Source organism: Malania oleifera, chromosome 10, assembly GCF_029873635.1.
Source record: "Malania oleifera isolate guangnan ecotype guangnan chromosome 10, ASM2987363v1, whole genome shotgun sequence".
Lineage (NCBI taxonomy): Eukaryota > Viridiplantae > Streptophyta > Magnoliopsida > Santalales > Ximeniaceae > Malania > Malania oleifera.
The window spans coordinates 2,412,447-2,420,608 of NC_080426.1; positions in this window are offsets into that span (position 1 = coordinate 2,412,447).

Sequence of the window (8,162 nt, forward strand, 5' to 3'; positions counted from 1 at the left end):
TGGCGCAGCTCTGTAGCCGTCGTCTCTGCCGTAGCTCTGCCCCGCCGCCGCATCACATCCTCTCTTCTTGTGAGATCTCTCTCTCTCAACAAGAGGATCCATGAGAGTTCCTCCTGTGCAAAAACAGTGCCTTATGTCACATTCAACCCTCCCTGCAATGCAATTTCACTGGCAGAGACGAGGGTGATAACGGGCATCGACATCGGAAGGATACATTTAGATAGATGGGGATGGAGATGTCTGAGCTTTCTGTTTCTTCAATGCAGAATAGATGCCCATTCAATGACAATATCCACCCATCTCCTTCCTTCCAATCTGTTTCTCTCATCCACTGTTAACTATTTCTATGCAGTTTATTTATGCGTGTAATGCAACGATTCTACCTGTCTCTATTCACTTGACTAGAAAAATCCTGAGGGACATGAAAATTGAAATATAGTAAAAACATTTTATAAATGGCTTTTATTTCTTTTGATTTTTTTGAATTTTTATGTGCTTTTTTTTTAAGTATGTTTTAAATTCATATGATCATTTAATTTTAATTTTAGTTAAAAGGTATGGATAAAATGAATGATTTAATCTCAAAAAATAGTCATAGACTAAAATATTTTTGCAGCAGGTTGTCAAAACAACTGAATATCGTAAAATTTGATTTTTAGAAAAATAACGAAAATTGTTAACAAAAATAAAAAACTCACAACATAAACAAATAAATCATTCTCATAAATGAAATAGAAAGTCGAAAAGAGAAATAATACAAACATGCCTTTTAAGAACCCGAACCGTGATTTATGGATTTAATTAATTAAGAGGGGTGAATTGGTAATTGAGCAAGCTTCGTCGACGAAGCCAAAGTTTGTCGACGAAGGCTTTGGAGTTCTCGGCGACGAAGGCTCGTCGACGAGGAGAAGTCGAGGGGTTTCGAGAAACCGGAAATCTCAGGCTCGTTGACAAAGCCATTGTCTCGTTGACGAGATGTCTATAAGGGCTTGTCGACGAGGAGCGGTCAAGTCAAAGGGTTATAAATAGATATTTTCATTACTTCTCAGTTAAGAAAACTCAAATTCTCTCTCTATCTCTCTAGAAACTCAACCTACTCTTTATCTTTCTAGATTTCTTCACCGTATGTAGCGGGAATCGTTGATCCAACGTTACCACGAGGATCAGGTAAGGATTTTCTACAAGTACTACGGATCAGATCGTTGTTTTGGGTATCTTCGAGTTTTGGCTCGGAATTGAGGTAAGGTTCGATTTTCAATTATGATCCTGTAGTTGTGTAGAGAATAGGTTTGTGAGTATATTTTGTATTGTGATATGTAGGTTTTGGAACTAGGTTCGCTGTTTAGGGGCCTTGAAGTTCGGGATTTATCATTTGGGGAAAGGTAAGGGGATTCAGTTTATGTCGGTTATTTTTGAAATCGGACTCAGTAGAATTGTGGTTTATGGTCTTGTGTGTATTTTGGTTACTCATTTGGGAAAATCTAACAGGTAAAATATTGGGTTTTTCATGTAATAATTTTTGGGAAAAAGGGGGTACTGGGTTGCAATCCCTGGTTTTGTTGGAAAACCTTTAGTATACTATGTTATGTATTGTGTTTGGGATGACGGTGCCTTGACTTTATTAAACTGTATATGCTTGGAAAATCATGATTTATAGATTACCAAATGGGTGTGGTTTGTTTGGTTATCTGAGCATGCATGGTTGTGTTTTGATGAAATGCAATAGGAATTGGGTTCCAAGTTGTTCCAAGTACTGAAAGAGTGTTCGACTCTATATTTGAGGGTGTATGTTTATCGCCTGCCATGTTTGGCAAAAGTGTCTGGCTTTATATCTAAGGGCATGAGCCTTACTGGCTGATCACCGAAGGGTGTGGATCCACCAATTTGTACCGATATGATGCCATGGGAGCCTGGGGTTTGCCATGTGCCGGGGACACCGTGTATTGCGGGCCGGCTATGGACCGACGCTGGGTATCGTGGGCCGGCTTTAGGGTGAAGGGTGTGATGACACTGGGTTACTTGATTATGTGTGTGTGCGTGTATGCACTTTTTTGAAATTGTTTTATGAAAGTACTGGAATTGCATTTAATTGTGTATGTTTTGCTGCCATGATAACACTCAAATAGCAGACACCGATATAACCTGTATCTGCCTTACTGAGAGGTGTCTCACCCCTACTGTATGTACATATTTTTCAAGTCCTTCGAGTAACCGGAGCTAGCTGCCTAGTGTAGGAGCGTAGTGTTGGTGTACTACGGAAAGTACTCGGGTAAGTTCTAAGCTTATGCTGGGTGGTCTTTTGGGGGTTTTGACTGCCACTTGGACTTGTGTTGTATTTTGTGGAGTTAGACTCCTTTGTATAGACTCTGATATGGTACTGTATATGTATAAAAAGACTTATCTTCCGCTGTGTTTCCGTGGTATGTGTGAATGTGTATAGGGTGCCTAGGAACCTCACGGGGTCGGACCCTCATTTCATGGTACTGTGTCATTAGTAATTTGTATGATACAGGGACATGTTAGGTTACTTATTCACCCTCGGGTCCCATTACTGGGTTCGGGGCGTGACAGACCTTAAATCTATGGTAATATGAATAGCAAGCCCAAGCCCAATTCTATTATCCTAGCATGGCATTTGGTGCCTTTGCAGTGCAATAGGTTGCGACGAGTAGGTTATAAAAAAAATTAACCTCAATTCAAATATGAAATTAAATAGAAATGGCAAACGAGAATAAGGAGGAATACGTTGAGACAGGAGGGTGCAAGAGAGAGAGGAGCTACTTTTATAGGCATTAATAGATGGGGTTAGCAATTGCAAAATTATTTCAGGGATTAATTTTAGAAAGAGTGAAATATTAAACCTAGTGACAATTAATTCTATAGATTAATATGAAATTGTGAACAAGAAATACCTTTTGGATATTGCAAGAATAGTTTGGAGTACAACAAATGTCAAAACCCAGACGAACGGGATAGGATGGCACATCCATAGGTGTTCTAAGATAACCCATTCCATACTTTAATTACCTTCAAAAGATACTGTGTAGTTTAATATCACATAAATAAAATTAGAATTACATAGACATTCAATTGCAACAAGTCTCATATTTGAATTTTAGGAAAAGGTGGAAAGGGGTATAAAGTGAAAAATAAACTATTTATATTTGTGTAACTCAAGTCCAACGCGGGCTCTAATAGATTCATACCCCCAGAAAAAGGAGCTGGAAGGCTCTTATTGGTTGATTGTTGGGTGAAAAACCTAGCCACCATGGATGTTTATGGACTCTTCTAGGTATCACTATCAAAATTTTATGAAATCAAGAATCTTAAAACGTAAATCGGTATGTATGGTTGTTAAAATCGCGACTTGAAGGTTCTACGATTCAAATTCAACCCCACGATCCAACTCCTAAGGAAAACCACATTGCTGTAGAATCATAGCAGAATTGTTGGAATCGTAGAATCGAAATCGTAAGTAGAATCGTTACGATCCTACAATGCAGCGTGGGTTGGGTTTTTTCCTTCTTTGGGTTTGAATTGTCAGGCGCAAAGTTTTTACATTTAGCCCAAAATCTTGAAATCTAGGGCAAAATAGCTCCCAGCAGCTCTGTTTGACAGCTTTGCTGCTCGATCAGCAGCAAGCCAGCAACCAGCAAACCCTTTGAACACCTCTCGTCACTCTCTGACCCTTCTCTAGTCCACTGCTCCTGTAACAGTCCTGTTCGTGTTCGATTAGCAGTTCAGCACCCTTCACAGTCGACTCGTCAGTCGGCACTCAGTTCTGATCGTTCTTTAGTGTTCGGCTCCTTTCTTCAGTCCTCTTCGCTCTGTCGAACGCCTCAGCAGGCCAGCAGAGTTAGCACTCTTCAGTCTTCAACCAATTTCTCAGTATGCTTGAGCCTTGAAAAGAAAGAACCATTCATTAAGCAGAATCAGCACTCCGCAGTGAGCTACAGCCACCTACAACTGCTGAGCTCTGTTTTTCTCCTTCTTCCTCTTCCTTTTTTGCTGAGTCGCCGTTCATCTTTTTCTTCAAGAAAGCATCAGCAAGCTCTTTAAGTTTTTTAAGTATTCAACTTCGTTGAAATTTTCTCTTTTTGATTGATCTGGTTTTTTTTTTTTGTGAATTTTGTGAATTTGAGAACTTCTTGTTCAAACAAAGAAGTTGTTCGAAATCATGGGTTCACATTGCTATGAAAAACAAAGAAGGGAGGAAAGAGATGATAGTAGATGCCTGAAATTTATTGAAGCCAAAGGTGGCTGTAGGGCTCAGTGGGAATCAAAGAAAGACTCGGAAATTATGGCGGAATATGAAAGGTTGGAGGAAGAAGCTGAGAAAAGGTTCCAGGAGATGCGTAGGTCTCTTCCACGTACATCTCTCCTTGATATGCTTCAGAGCAGTAAAGAAATGCATGCGTGCCCTCAGGTGGGGCGGTAAACTCCTATTCTGACTACTGGGATGGCTCACTCCACTCCGATGGTGTTGAATGAGCGGATTATGGAGTCGCTGGGTTTGGTGAGCAGTGAACAATCTGCGGAGAAGAGCATGGATGATAATATTCCTGAAAAGAAAAAGCTTTGGGCTGATTTGGAGGAGTCGGAATCTGATAATGAAGCTATGAATGTCCCTATTGATCCAGAAATTGAGAAGGAGGAGGAAAATAATGAAATGAAGGTTCAGAAGGAGAGAATGATAGTCAGGAACAATAAAAGGGTCCCATGGTCTGATCTTTTTGCGAATAACAGGAACCCTAGCTGTTGTACTGCTATTCCAAATTTCCATTCCGATGGGGGAGGAGCTAGATTAAAGATATCTGATCTTTCGAAACCAGAAGACTCGTATGGAAAATGTCTGGTTGGTTATTTTGTTGGGAAAATTCTTGGAAGGGTAGAGATTAATACTATGGTTAACTCCTAGAAATCTAAGGTCACTTACATTAGGCACGAAGATGGCTGGGTGGTTTTCAAGTTCCTGATTGAGGATGAACTTGATGCTGTTCTTCAGAAGGCTCCCTACGCCATTCGTGACTGTACTCTTTTTATGAAGAAGATGCCTAAGCAGTTCCAATTTGGATCTGAGCACAGGACAATTTTGCCGGTTTGGGTGAAGTTGAAGTATCTTCCTTTAGAGATGTGGAATAACATTGCCCTGGGGAAGATTTGCTCTGAATTGGGAAGGCCGTTATGTGCTGATAAGCTTACTATTATGAAGGCCAGAATCTCCTATGCTCGTGTGCTGGTAGAGATGGATGTCACGAAAGAGATAAAAAACTCAGTTAAGGTTCTCCTTCCGGATGATGAAGTAATGGAACAGGAGGTTGTATACGAAAATTTGCCATTGTTCTGCACTTTATGTAAACATATTGGCCACACTGTCAACTTTGTGGTCTCAGAAAAGGAAAAGCTGTAGGTTCTAAAGCTGGAGAATTTCAGAGATCTGCTGCAGTGCCTACTGAGATAAAGGGTAATGTGAAGGGAAAAAATCTGGTGATTGGTGAAATGGCAAAATACATTGTTGATCTATCTGATCAAAGGTGGTCTTCTGGAATTTCCATGAGCCCTTGAACTGCAGGCCTATGGGGTTAGTGAATTCTGTGCATTCTGTTCAACAAAGTAACAAAGTGTGTGATCTATTCCCAGAAACTGGGTATGAATGTCTTCCCAACAATCTGGGTGTGGCTGATGGTTTGGAATTAAAGATGAAGAAGATGGATGATAGTAAATCCAATGGAAAGAAACAGGAGTGTATTAAGACTATCCCTTGTGGTGAAGAGGAAAATAATGAGACAGTTGTTGGTCTTTCCCAAGAGTACCCAGAAATGGTGAATGGGGGATTAACTGATATTTCTGTTCGAGTTCCTGATCCTTGTCAAGAAGTGTCCCAGCAGATGGTTTGTACACTGATGGTTTGTACACTGAAAGCTGTTGGGTGTCGCAGGGGTGGTCCATCCTATCAGGTCAATAAAGGTGTGAATGAGGGATTTATTAGTGGAAAGTCCAAGAAATTTGGAAAAAAAGGAGGAGGTCAGACACAACCAATCAAGAAAGGAGGGCCAGGTCCCTCTCAAGCCAAATGAAGGTTGCTGTATGGAATATCAGGGGTCTAAATAGGCCCCTAAAGCAAAAAGGGATTGAAGATCTCATTAGAATAAATAAAATCGATATGATGGGAATTTTGGAAACAAAGATGTCAAAGGAAAAACTGGAGATAATGATGGAAAAAAAGTTTAGTAAATGGGAGCAAGTTAACAACTTTGAGAGTCATCATGCTGGGAGAATTGTTGTTTTGTGGAACCCCCTCCAGGTGGACTTGCAGGTTCACCATATGAGTGCTCAGGTGGTTCACTGTCAGGTGAAGTGTAGGATAACAGCAAATGAGTTGTTAATTAGCTTCGTATATGGCCTTAACTCCTTTGTGGGTAGAAGAGTGTTGTGGGAAGATATCATACAAACAAGCTGCTCTGGTCCTGGAGCTTGGTTACTTTTAGGAGACTTCAATAGTGTGATGAGCAATGATGAAAAATGAAATGGAGTGCCTGTTTCAGAATATGAATTGAAGGATATGAGTGATTGCTTTAATGTTGCTGGGTTATCAGATGTTAACTCCTCGGGTTGCCACCTTACATGGACAAATGGCTCTGTTTGGTGTAAGCTTGATAGAGTTATGATTGACCAAGACTGGTTCCTTACAGACTGGATGGTGCATGCTAATTTCCAATTTCCTGGTTGTATTTCTGACCACTCTGTTGCTCTTGTTTCTTTGTTCTCTGAACAGGAGTTGGGCAGACCTCATTTTAAATTTTTCAATATGTGGGCCACGCATCCTGACTTTCAAGACAAGGTTAGGGTGGGTTGGCTGAAGGAATTTGAGGGGAGTTGTTAGTTCTGTCTCACAAGAAAATTACAGTCTCTTAAGAAGCCTTTATGTACTCTTAATGCCTTACACTTCTCCCATATCTCATCTCGTGCATAGAAAGCTTGTGATGACCTCTTGGAAGCCCAAGAGAAGTTACATGAAGCCCTGACTGTGAAGAATTGAAAAATGTGCTGAGAACCAAAAAAGACAAAGTAGAGAAATTGGGGGAGGCTAACAAATTGTTCCTTTCACAAATGGCTAAGAGCAAATATTTAAAGTCCAGTGACAGGGGTTCCTCCTTCTTCCATGCATTGCTGAAAAGAAACAAAAACAAGAATCACATCACGTCTATCATGAAACAGAATGGAGAAAGAACTAAATCCTATGATGAGGTGGCAAATGAGTTTGTTTCCTACTTTTATCAACTGCTGGGTACTGAAAATGAATGTACAAGAATTGATATACAGGTAATCAAAAAAGGCCCTGTTCTCAGTGATGCTAGAAAAAATAATATGATCTTGGCCCCTTCTGATGAGGAAATTAAAGAGGCTTTCTTTGGGATTGGTGAGGATAAATCTCCTGGGCTTGATGCGTTCTTATCGGGGTTCTTCATAAAGGCTTGGAATATTGTAGGGCCTGATTTTGCTAATGCTGTCAGGGAATTTTTCCTGAATGGAAGACTTTTGAAGCAGTTAAACCACACATGCATTGCCTTGATCCCTAAACTTAACCATGCGAATTCTGTAAGTGATTTCAGACCAATCTCTTGCTGCAATGTCATCTATAAGGTTATTTCAAAACTTATTACTGCAAGATTAAAACCTGCTCTCGATGATCTGATATGCCCTGCACAAGCTACTTTCATCAATCAAAGATGTATGTTAGATAATATCTATCTTGTTCAAGAACTGGTTAGGGGTTATGCTAGGAAAAGGATTTCTCCATGATGTATGATCAAAGTGGGTTTGAAGAAAGCTTATGATTCAGTTTTTTGGGGCTTCCGTAAAGAATTATTGGAGCTGCTGGAATTCCCAGAAATTGTGATAATCTGGATTATGGAGTGTGTGTCAACTGCTTCGTTCTCTATTGCTTTGAATGGAAGGTTTAAGGGCTTCTTTCAAGGGAGGAAGGGCTTGAGGCAAGGGGACCCCCTATCTCCCCTTCTGTTTGTTCTATGCGTTGAATACCTATCAAGGCTTCTCAGATTTATACAGAACAAGAATGACTTTAAATTTCACCCGAAGTGTGAAAGTTTGGGGATCACTCATCTGGCCTTTGCAGATGATTTAATATTGTTCTCTAGTGG